Here is a 12,015-nt window from a genome sequence, read left to right as displayed (position 1 = left end):
GTTACATTACAACAAACTAGCATTTAGAATCACAGCAGCACTATTTTGTTGGTTGTATTCCTCCTTATTTAGGGGTGCGTATCGGGTGTATCGGACGGATAATTAGGCTTAATGGTTTGGCTTAACTGTATTGGTTTTAAAATATACTAATTCACTAACCAACCAATAAGATAACGGTTGATTCGGTAACGGTCCACTAACCAACCAAATAAGATAGCAGTTGATTTGGTAACGGACTGTAATGAATGAACAATTACACTAACCAACCAATAAGAAAACGGTTGATTCGGTAACGGATTGTAACGGATGAACAATTATCGAATCATTATCGGGTGGTGTATCGGACCTCCATGGTACCTCTGATGAACACACCTTACAAAATAGAGGACTTCTTAGTTGTTGGGTAAATTAATTAAGGGTGGCAAAAAAATTTTAAAACTAAAAAAGAGTGACACAAGTCTTAAATATAGAGTAGAAGTGACAATTTTAAGATTAGTATTAATGCCATTAATTTTAAAACTCTTAAGTTTAATATTTACACACAGATTCCTACACCATATTTACCCAAAGATTCCTAGACCATCACCATCACTTCTCCTCCACACCCTTTTTGTCGTCGCCGCCGCCACTTCTTCTTCCTCCACTATCACTACCATTGCCACCTCTTTCAGATTCACCATTATTTCTTCCCTCTACATAACTATCGCCTATTTTTCTTCTTTCTCCTCCACCATCGTCGTTATCAATATCTCAACAAATGTCCTTCTCATTCGGCGTCACCACCAACACCACCACCTCCCTTTTTATCATAAATATCGTTTTTTCGTGGGCTCCTCCTCTAACCACATCTTTTTTTCAGAAATTAAGTATCGAAGTTGCTGGAGCAACAGTCAAAGTTGCTGTAGCAACTTCGATAGTTGCTGTAACACAACTAATAGTAGTTGTTGTAGCAATTACCGTAACTATTGTAGAAACTCTGGTAGTTGCTGAATTTGTTGAATTATTTCTTCATTTATTTTTAAAAGAAATAAAAAAATTTCTTTTCAAACTACTCAATTTTTTTTTTTAAAAAATAGTCCATAAAGATTAAAAAAGGAAGAAAAATGAAATGAAAAGAGAAAAAAAAAAAAGAAGAGAAGATGGAAGAAGAGAAAAAACTAGAGAGAGAAAAAATTAGAAGAAGAAGGTCGGGAGAAAGAAAGAAAAAAAAGAAATATTGAAAGATAAGAAAAGGGGGAATTCGGAGGACTTTTGAAAAGTTTAAAAATTTTAAAAAGTTACATTTTATACCCCAATTTATTTAATCACTAATTAAAAAGAATTTGACTTAAGTTGATCAAAGTTGTTACCAATTTTAATTTTAAAACTTATTTGCCACCCCATACTTAATTTTCTCTTCTTAGTTTGTCTTACTGTATTAGAAGTGTTAAATACAGTGACAGAGGAAATAGTAGTACTAATAAATAATAATACTTGGTGCTTGCCTCTCAAAACCAACGCTCCCCCTTTATAATGCGTAGGAGACACACTAGTAGTTGAATTTACCCCCCTTTATAACTATGCCTAAGCGACACACTACTTGTTGAATTTATGTGGTTTACAGAAGCAGAATCGAGTATATCATCCCTCACGAGCTATTCCCCGAAATTTGACTGCAGAAATGAAAACTTACCCTAAACATCTTTTATCTTACCCGAAATATGTACACACTACATATTTTTAATTAATGCTAAGCAGCTAAAAATACAATCTTTGTTTTCATTTCCTTTTCCAAATCAGTGGAGAAATTTGAGAATTCAAAACAAAGAGTTGCTCTAGGCAGAATACTAAATTAGACTTTACACATTTACAGACTAGGGTTAGAAAGTATAATTAAGAAGGAAGAATATTTAGAGGGCTTTGGTTAGCTAATAATAATACATCACGGTAGATACTAGATGGGGCTTTAGGTTTAGGATTTATAAAAATATAATATGTATTTTATATATCTAGGGGTAAAAGTACAAGTATGATAGTTCTTAACGGGTTAATGGTTTATCCGATAAGAAAATTGATTAATGCATCCCCACACCAATAAACTGTTAAAGATAAAATTTAGCCCAACACCAATTATTTATTCGATAACCCAATATCAATTAGCCAATTTTATGATTGGCTCATCGGTTACAGTTTAATTTTAAACGGACCGATCCTTATTAGTCAGTTGTAGACAGGTTGATGAATGACTGGTCAAGTTGATCACGGGCATCCAAAATCAAGTTTGTATTTAATCTAGAGACTTTACTAAAACTATAAAATTAACTAAGTTACTAGAAGGTGAGTCAGTTTATTTTAAAATTTATAATCAATAAAAACTGAGAAAGAAAAGAAAAGAAAAGATTGTCAGAAATGAGATTCCTTAAAGTTATTTTGTGTTTTAGCTTAATTATTTTTATTGGTATACTCCATTGTTCACTTTTACTTTATTTATCTAAGTTTGAAATTTGCATGCTCTTTAAAATGTAGTGATCGATATGAGAATTTTATCATAGTATTTATATTAATTGATGTTTCTTAATATGCTAAAAGTGCTATAAAAATAAAAAAATATTTTTAGAATATGTTAAAAGTGATAAGTAAAAATGAAAATATATTCTAAGTATAGTGGTCGGAGGAAGTATTTTGAAGCGGAGGACAAATTCCTAAAGATGGAAACAAGACGAACAAAGTTTGGGCTATTGGGGGTTTGTAATTATTATTGTTGAATCTAATTTTACCAAAACAATCTTTGGACGCTTGGTTACAGTACACAGTTCATTCATCAACTCAACTCATCCAAAAATTGAATCAACCGGTACATAAATACCAATCCTTTTGGAATTAATTACACCTTTTCCTAATTATTTAATTATTTTTACTCTCTTTTCCTATTAATATATATAATATAGCCGACATATACATAACATTCTGTGTATATGTTAGAATTTTTGTAATATGTTTAGGGATTTGAAATTTTTTGTAATATTAAAAACATAAGTCGTGTATTTATGTAATTTTTAGTTTTTTCATTCTTGGTTGGAGACATTCAAGACCCTTTTTGGTTATGAGATTTTTCTTTTTTTTTTTTTTTTTTTTTTTAAAAAATTTTTTGTGTTGGATCATGCAAATTCTAAATACAACTTTAAATTTGAAAAATATCCAAAATTTTATTTTCACTTTTTTCACAAATCTACCTTATTTTAAAAATAAAAATAAAAATGGCTATTTAAATTATATTTCATGTTTTTTTAGGGAGAAGTACATTCAAACAAACAATTATTACTTGTAAATATTGTAATCAAACGTAACTTCATCTTCATCCAATTTAAAAATTTCAAATAAAGTGAATTGTACATGGGATCTAATCTATGACATCATGTGATTATATATTTTGAGATATAACTCTTTTAGAGAAGATTGCATTGTATGTTATAGGTAGGTTAGTTAAGTTGAACGATTTTACTAATTTTTAGAAATTAGAGATATAAATCATATTTAGAAGTATATTCAAATTCTGAATAGTCATATACGACTCCAATTTTAAAATCTTTATAATAATATTTGATTTTCAACGCTTGCTCATTAAACTCGTTTGGTTTTTGAATCTTACATCTTACTTACGTACAAGGCTAAGCCGTTAAATATTAACATTAGAAGTTAATCAAATTCTTGCCGCTGACGGACCAACAAGAAACCTATCTAGCTCAGTTGGTAGAGCACAAGGCTCTTAACCTTGTGGTCGTGGGTTTGAGCCCCACACCCCACGGTGGGCGTCTGTTTACTCAGTTTTATTCCCAATTAAGTAATTTCAACTTTATGAACGAATTTAGATGAAGAGAATATATTTCATCCATAAAAAATGATGTACAATAATCCTACCGGAAAAATGATGACAACCTTAATTAGTTCTTAATTTTAATTTTAATTTAAGTAAATATATAATATATTATTTATATCTTGATCTTTTTTATATGTGCACAACCCAATTTTCTTTATGAATTATTTAATGAAAGAATACCAATTTCTTAATAGATTAAACTACCTAATAATGACTATTTTCATAAAAAAAAATTGGTTGATATTTGTATGAAATATTTCATAATATTACATTTATCTGCCAAAAGGTGCATCGAAAAAGAGTGATAAACAAGATAAATTCTTCAAAATACCTAAAATAGAAATACGCGTATGATATTGTTTTTTTTTTTTTTAAATATTTAGTTCTTTGAAGATAAATCAACATGCTAAAGATAGTTTTAAAGTATTTTTTTTTATTTTGTCATTGAATAATTATTGTCGGAATTTGTACAAATAATATTATTGATAGTCATGTTAGTAAAAGTCATAAAATATAAGTACTTTAATAGATAAAGAAATTATAGGATATTTAACTTTTTTATTTATTAATTGAATTAATTAAACAATATGTAATTTATCAGAAACTGAATATTATAATGAAAACTTCTAAGAGAATTATCCGATTAGTCAAACGATTAAAAATATAAAGACAAACTCAATAAATAAAGTAGTTTATCATATAATTATGATATACCGAATGCAAAGGCCCAAGTGGCAAGAAAAAATTTATGAAAAAAATAATTTTATCAACTACATGTCATATTTTTAGCGGGACAAAAATAATTTTTTTCAACTACATGTCATAATTTTAGAGGAGAAAAATAATTTACCAACACATGTCTCAACTTTAGAGGATTTTAAGAATAGATAAGTATAATTTTATTTTATAAAAATCTCAATCATTTTCTTTATTATAAAATAGTCTTCACTAGGTAGCCTAATCTATTAAGAAATTAGTATTCTTCCATTATATTATTCACAAAGAAAATCGGGTTAGGCACATATAAAAAGGGTCAAAATATGAGTAATATATATATTCTCTTAAATTAAAAGTAAGAACTAGTTAAGATTGTCACATCATTTTTCTGGTGGGTTATTGTAAAACCTGGCCATAGTAACTTTTGTGATGGTCGGAGCAAAATAAAGTGACTTTTGTGTAATAAATTTAAAAAAAATAACTTTTATGTAATAGACACAAAGTTAAGTGACCACGGATAAAATTTACTCAATATAAAGAAGGGCGAAATGGTATCGTGGACCCTTGTACTTGTCTGAGTTTGTAAAATGAACGTTTCAACTTAGACTTTTGTAATCCGAACCCCTCAACTCGATAAAAATCATCCTTTTAAACCCTATTTTGGTGTGTATAACACAATTGCTTCCACGTCATTTTCAAGTGCTGCATTAAATTTTACGTCATTTTTAAAATGCCACATAAGAAATTAATTATTAAAAAATTAATTTAATAAACAACTTTTATAAATTGTATATTTTTTTAAATTTCATTCCAAATAGTTAAAATTCCTCTCCAATTAATTTAAATTTTCAACTCTAAATTTAAATACACAAACACAATAAGTTTTTTAATTTTTAATTTTGAATATCTTTGATAAATCACAAAAACTCATTTATTGCTCTTCAAATTTGAACTTCAAGCATTTTCAAGCTTATACATGGAGTTTATTAATTTTTTAATATCCACTATCACTCATTTTCGATTCAAATTCAAATTTTAATCCCAACAAAACATGAAAAAAATTGTATTGAGAAATTAATTTACAAAAAAAATAAAAAAATAAATCTCAAATGAAGGGAAAGAAAATTTGAATTCGCTCGTCACTTTTAAATGTCACATAAAAAATTACATATATAATAAATTTAATTAAATAAATAACTTTTACAAATTGTAGAAAAATTTCAAGAGTAAATTTCACCCATGATCACTTAATTTTGTGTCTCTTGCACAGAAGTCATTTTTCTTTCATTCATTTCATCCATGATCATTTAACTTTGCTCCGACCATCACAAAAGTTACTATGGTCGGATTTTGTAATAAAGCTACCAAAAAAATGACATGACAACCTTAATTAGTTCTTAATTTTAATTTAAGAGAATATAATACACTACCCATATCTTTGACCCATTTTATATGTACCCAACTCAATTATCCTAATGAATTATATAACAAGAAAAATATCAATTTCTTAATAGATTAGGCTACCTAATGATTCATAGAAAAAAAACTAACTGATATTTTTATGAAATTAAACTAAAATTTATAAAAATGAGAAAAAAATAGAACAACATAACAAGTCTGAAATAAAAATAAAATATTTCATAATTTATGTTCATGTGTGTCTATTACACAAAAGTCAATTTTTCATAACAAGTGTTCAATTTTACTGTGTCTGTCCAACTTTATTTATCTATGAATTTTGGCTTGAAAAAATCACATTTTAAATTTGTTTGGCAAGGATAAACTTTGTTATATGATCACAAAATAAAATATGATGCCTCCTTCCCCAACCAATCCTCACTCCCACCTCCGCCCTTTCTAGCTGGCCGATATATGCTTCTTCCCTAGGCCCTCAATTTCCTCCCCCTTTCTCTATTTAAAATAAAATTGTCGATAGCGTTTTGCTTATTTTTATGTATTTATTATATTAAAAATACTTTTTACTTTTATTTTTAATTTAATAAATAAATTTTTAAGTTTTTTTCATATTTTATTCTTAATAATCAAGATAATTATTTATTCTCTTAATTATTCCCTCAAACTTAAACTTATACATCAATTAATATGAATATTATGATAAAAATAATTTTATATTAATTATTAATTTTTTTAAGAGTGTAAACTTCAAATTGAAAATGTACTGTCCCTGTTCATTTTTATTTATTATTATTAAAAGCAATTTTTAAAATTTATTTATTTAATTAATGCGATTTATGAAATGTAATTTATAAACACAAATGAATGTAATTTATGAAATATTTTATTTTTATTTCAGACTTTTATGATGTTCTATTTTCTTCTCATTTTGATAAGTTTTAGTTTAATTTCATAAAAATATCAATCAATTTTTTTTCTATGAAGCACCAGGTAGCCTAATCTATTAAAAAATTGATTTTTTTTTTGTTATATAATTCATAAGGATAATTGAGTTGGGCACATAAATGGATCAAAGATATGGATAGTGTATTACATTCTCTTAAATTAAAATCAAGAACTAATTAAGGTTGCCACGTCATTTTTCCGGTGGAATTATTACAAAATCCGGCCATAGTGACTTTTATAATGGCTGGAGCAAAGTTAAATGACGATGGATGAAATGAATGAAAGAAAAATAACTTTTGTGTAATAGACACAAAATTAAGTGACCATGGGTGAAATTTACTCAAAATTTCAATAATCATGTTCTTGATGTTTGCTCACAAAAAAAAAAACATCAAATTCATTTCAAATAATTAAAATTTCTCTCCAATTAATTTAAATTTTTACCTATAAATTCACATACACAAACATAATGAATTTTCAAATTTAAATATCTTTAGCAAAATCCACAAAAATTTCAAATTAATTCTAAAAAAATGAAAAATTAAAATGGAAAAGTGAATTAAAAAAATTAAAAAGTTAAATGGTGGGGGCTGTATCGGGGTTGTCGGGTGGGGAAACGCCGCCGGGGGAGGGGGGAGCTATATGATGCTTTGGCGGGTGGACTTTAACGGTGGCAAATAGTAGTGAAGGAGGATGACTGGGGAATTTGGAGGGGGGGGGGGGGGGGTTATGGGGGTGGGGGGGGGGGTGGTGGGTGTGGGGGGGGGGGGGGGGGGGGGTGGGTGGCTTTTTTTTTCTTTTTTAATTATTTTAATATAAAAATAATTAAAAAAATGATCTTCATTCACACCCATGCTCGTGCAATCGCGCGTTTCGTCAAATTCAGTCGATTTTGTGCCACATAAACTTGGTCAACGATTAGAGGAGTTTAAAATATTATGTTTTGATGAATTTAAGGATTCAAATAACAAAAAATTAAATAGAGGTGTTCCACTTTAAAAATTCAAATAAATAGAAGGGTTCAAGCTATTTTGCTTAAAGAAAGTGTAAACCAATTTGTTAGGATTTGGTTACCTTTGGACTGTGGAGAATCTGTCCCAAATACGACTGTACTATCTTTAAAGTGAATTACCTTGGGGTTGCAAATAATAGAAGTGCTGCTACTTTCATCTTTATTTATCCATTATAAAAAATATTCTATAATATTTTATTTAATTTAAAAAATTAATGAATAATTTATTATTTTTATTTATTTTATTTTTATTATTAAAATATTATTTTTATTTGTTCATTATAATAAAAAAATTATTCAATAATATTTTATTTAGCTTAAAAAATCAATGAATGATTTATTATTTTTTTTTATAGAAAAATACTCAAAAAAATACCTGAACTTTGATCAGATTTGCAGTTGAGGATACTGAATTTTGTGGGGGTCCTATTACCCCCTAGACTTCTTTCTTTCGTATTTTAATGGTATATATCTGTCCACTTGGATAAATGTGTGTAATTCACGCGTATTGGGTGTGTGAGAGTATTAAAAAAATGTTAAAAATATTTTTTTTAGTCAAATAGCCCCTCAATTTTCTGATTTTAAAATTATTTATTTATTTTTTCATTCTTTCTCTTGTCTATTCTTTTTTTCTCTTTTCTCTTCTTTCTTTCTTCTCTTCAATTGTGCTCCAATGGTACTTCTTCCTTTCATCTTCAACACTCTCTATTCATTTCCATCAATTTGACCCAATTTAAAATTGAAAAAGAAAAATTCATCCCAAAATTTGAAAACTAATCATCTTTTACGTTTGGTTGGAAAAAAAATGTTTCTCTTCTCTCTTCTTTCTTTCTTATCTTCAATGGTGCTCCAATGGTGCTTCTTTCTTTCATCTTCAACACACCCAATTCATTTCCATCAATTTGACCCAATTTAAAATTGAAAAAGAAAAATTCATCGCAAAATTGAAAAACTAATCATTTTTTATGTTTGATCGAAAAAAAATCTTTCTCTTCTCTCTTCTCTCTTGTTTCTTTCTTCTCTTCAATGATGGTGCTTCTTTCTTTCATCTTCAACACACCCAATTCATTTCCATCAATTTAACCCAATTTCAAATTGAAAAAGAAAAATTCATCACAAAATTGAAAAACTAATCATCTTTTACGTTTGGGCAGAAATAAAATCAAATCTTTATTAAATTTGGGAGGAAATTAATTCCACCATTGCTGCCGGCAGCCACCATTGCCGTCGACATTTGGGCATAATTAAGAAACTTTGAAAAAGTATTTCATTCGATTTGAATAAAATTATTAAAGAAAGTTTTTGATTTGAATTTGAAAAAGATTTAATATGAACTAAATAAAAGTCAAATTTCAAGAATTAGAAATCAAGATTTTGGTGAAAAAATAATGAAAATTGATGAAAAGAATAAGAATGGAGAAGAAAGTAAATAATTTTTTTTTTTCTAAAAAACGTGTAAAAATGAGATTGACGCGTTTAGTACATGACCAAAACTGGATATAGCATTTTGAGGGGATTAAATCCACTTTTAAAAAAGTCTAAGTGGTTAATAAGACCCCCGCAAAGTTCAGTATGCTCAACTGCAAATTCGATCACAGTTCAGGTATTTTTCTGAATATTTTTTCTTTTTTTATCCATTTTCTTTTTACTATTTAATATATTTTATTATTTAATATATTTTTAAAATATTAAATTTATTATATTTAAAAGGTGATATAACATAATTATCCTATACTTATTGTTTCGTGTATGCATAATCAATAGTATTGAACAAGTAAAGATGAATGGAGAAGTAAAATCTCGTAGGTTTCCATACCTCGTCAACTACAAGGGGCTGTGGAGGATGAGTTCAAAATTTCAAAAGATCAGGTATATTATTGAATTCAGAACCCAAAGTTTCAAAAGAACAATAGGTGCCCGTCTCCTTTAATATTTCCTTTAATATAAAATTTTCAATTCCTTTTGTTTCCACATGGTTATTCCACTCCAACTTTAGCATATACAGTAGGTTGTGTGATGGTGTACAAAAAAACACAATAATAAAAAAAATCATGTTAAAAATAATAGAAATAAGAACAATAGCAATAACAATAAATAATATGATAATCTAAGCCAAAGATAATAAAAACAAGTAATACGGAAAAATAAAATAATAAATGAGTAATAATACTAATACTAATAGAAAAAACTAAACAAACTCTCAATTTTCTACTAATTTTCTATCTTAATCCTTATAGACATCTAAAATTTGTGGGACTTTTCATGAAGAATCCAAATTTCATTAGAGTTCTAAGAGGCCACTTTTCCCTAAATCCCACCTATTTAAAAGGTAGCATATTCCCTGAAACAAGGATCCTGAATATCCCATCCTATAAACTGATGGGTATTCGTAAAAAGATCGGGATCTTCAATATCCCATAAAATCATGGGATATTCATAAAGAGATCATTCTGTATTCGAGAAATATGCCACTTACGGCCCTCGAATTACAGAGAAATTCATATCAAATCCAAATATTCCTACGTTCGATAAATACGCTACTGACAACCCTCGAATTATGAAGAAAATCAAGAGAGAAAAGAGAGAAGAATCAAGGGAGGAACAGATTTGTACCCATATCGTCTATCAATAAAATTATTGTTTCTTCATATTTTTATATTTGTGGTTGAAAATTATTTTCATGAATTAAATTATATTGGAAACAAATTGACACGCCCAGTGGGATGATCTCTACCTCTCATCTCAACTTTTTAGACTTTCAAGATTAAGAACGCTGAATTGACTTCTAAGAAGATCAACTCTTAATCAACTGCTTCCAAGGCTGTTGATTCAAGGTTCTCTGCCAAAGTGGAAAGCATTCTTGGTGTTACTTTCAGAAGTTTAGGAGCTTTCACAAGGAGCAAGGCGGGATTGCTAGGACAACAAACAAATCCAGTGTTGTCCGTGCCAACTCCAGTTTTTGGATCTTCAACCCCAAAAGGAGTGAAGTTCAATACAAGTGCTTCGGAAAGAGGAAGCAGTTTTACGAAATCACTTAAGAAGACTCTAGCTCTACTTGAGCATTCCAGTTCCAAATACTCTGGTGCAAAGAGCGATGGTCGTTCAACAAATGCGTTATCTCCACTTACATCGCATAAGCTAAGCACTTCAAAGATTAACTTATTTGATAATCCGTGTTACTCTCCAACGTCTCTGGTGATCATGCAAGCAATGGTACCTGATGCCTCATCTATGAAGGAGAAACTTGCGAATCTGGAAAAGGCAATTAAAGGCCTGACCAACTATGTTCAGAATCAAGAGGCTAGGATTGATAAGATAGTAGATAGAGTAGAAGGACTAATAGATGGAAAATCTAGCCATGCACCAGGAAAAGCTCCAGAGGTTCACGAGATAGAAAATCCTATGAAACAAACACCACCAACTAAAGAGGTGCAAGTTTCTTCTGACGGAATGATCTCGATTGGGCAATTGAGGGAATTCATTGAAGGGACCCTCAGAGACAAGTATGATGTTGTCACCAAGTCTTCCTTTGCATATGCCAAGCCTTACATTGCGAGAATAGATAGCCTCAAAATGCCTGCCGGCTATCAACCCACTAAATTTCAACAATTTGAGGGCAAAGTTAACCCAAAACAACATGTCACACACTTTGTTGAGACATGTAACAATACTGAAACTTACGGTGACTACCTTGTCAAATAGTTCGTTCATTCCATAAAGGGAAATGCCTTTGATTAGTACACAGACCTTGAGCCTAATTCCATCGATAGCTGAGAGCAATTGAAGCACGAGTTCCTAAATCAATTTTATAGCTCAAGGCATACAATGAACATGATAGAGCTTACAAATACTCGACAAAAAAAGAATGAACCATACATTGACTTCATCAATCGATGGATAAATGCTAGCCTAAACTGCAAAGACAGGCTTAACCAAGCTTCTCCAATAGAGATGTGCGTCCAAGGAATGCACTGAGAGCTTCTTTACATCTTGCAAGGTATTAAGCCTAAATCCTTTGAGAGCTAGCTACTCGTGCTCATGATAAGGAGTTGAGCATGTCTTCTGCTGG

At 29.3% G+C, this 12,015-nt stretch overlaps 1 non-coding gene across 1 annotated transcript; it reads left to right on the top strand.

The window, feature by feature from the left end:
• Positions 1-3,711: 3,711 nt before the first annotated feature.
• Positions 3,712-3,791, top strand: TRNAK-CUU. The gene has a single exon. It is a non-coding gene; the product is annotated as a tRNA-Lys (tRNA).
• Positions 3,792-12,015: the final 8,224 nt, after the last annotated feature.

This window comes from Capsicum annuum, unplaced genomic scaffold (genome assembly GCF_002878395.1).
Source record: "Capsicum annuum cultivar UCD-10X-F1 unplaced genomic scaffold, UCD10Xv1.1 ctg81560, whole genome shotgun sequence".
Lineage (NCBI taxonomy): Eukaryota > Viridiplantae > Streptophyta > Magnoliopsida > Solanales > Solanaceae > Capsicum > Capsicum annuum.
Note: the sequence above shows the minus strand (reverse complement) of the source record. Positions and strands in the feature narration are given on the sequence as shown.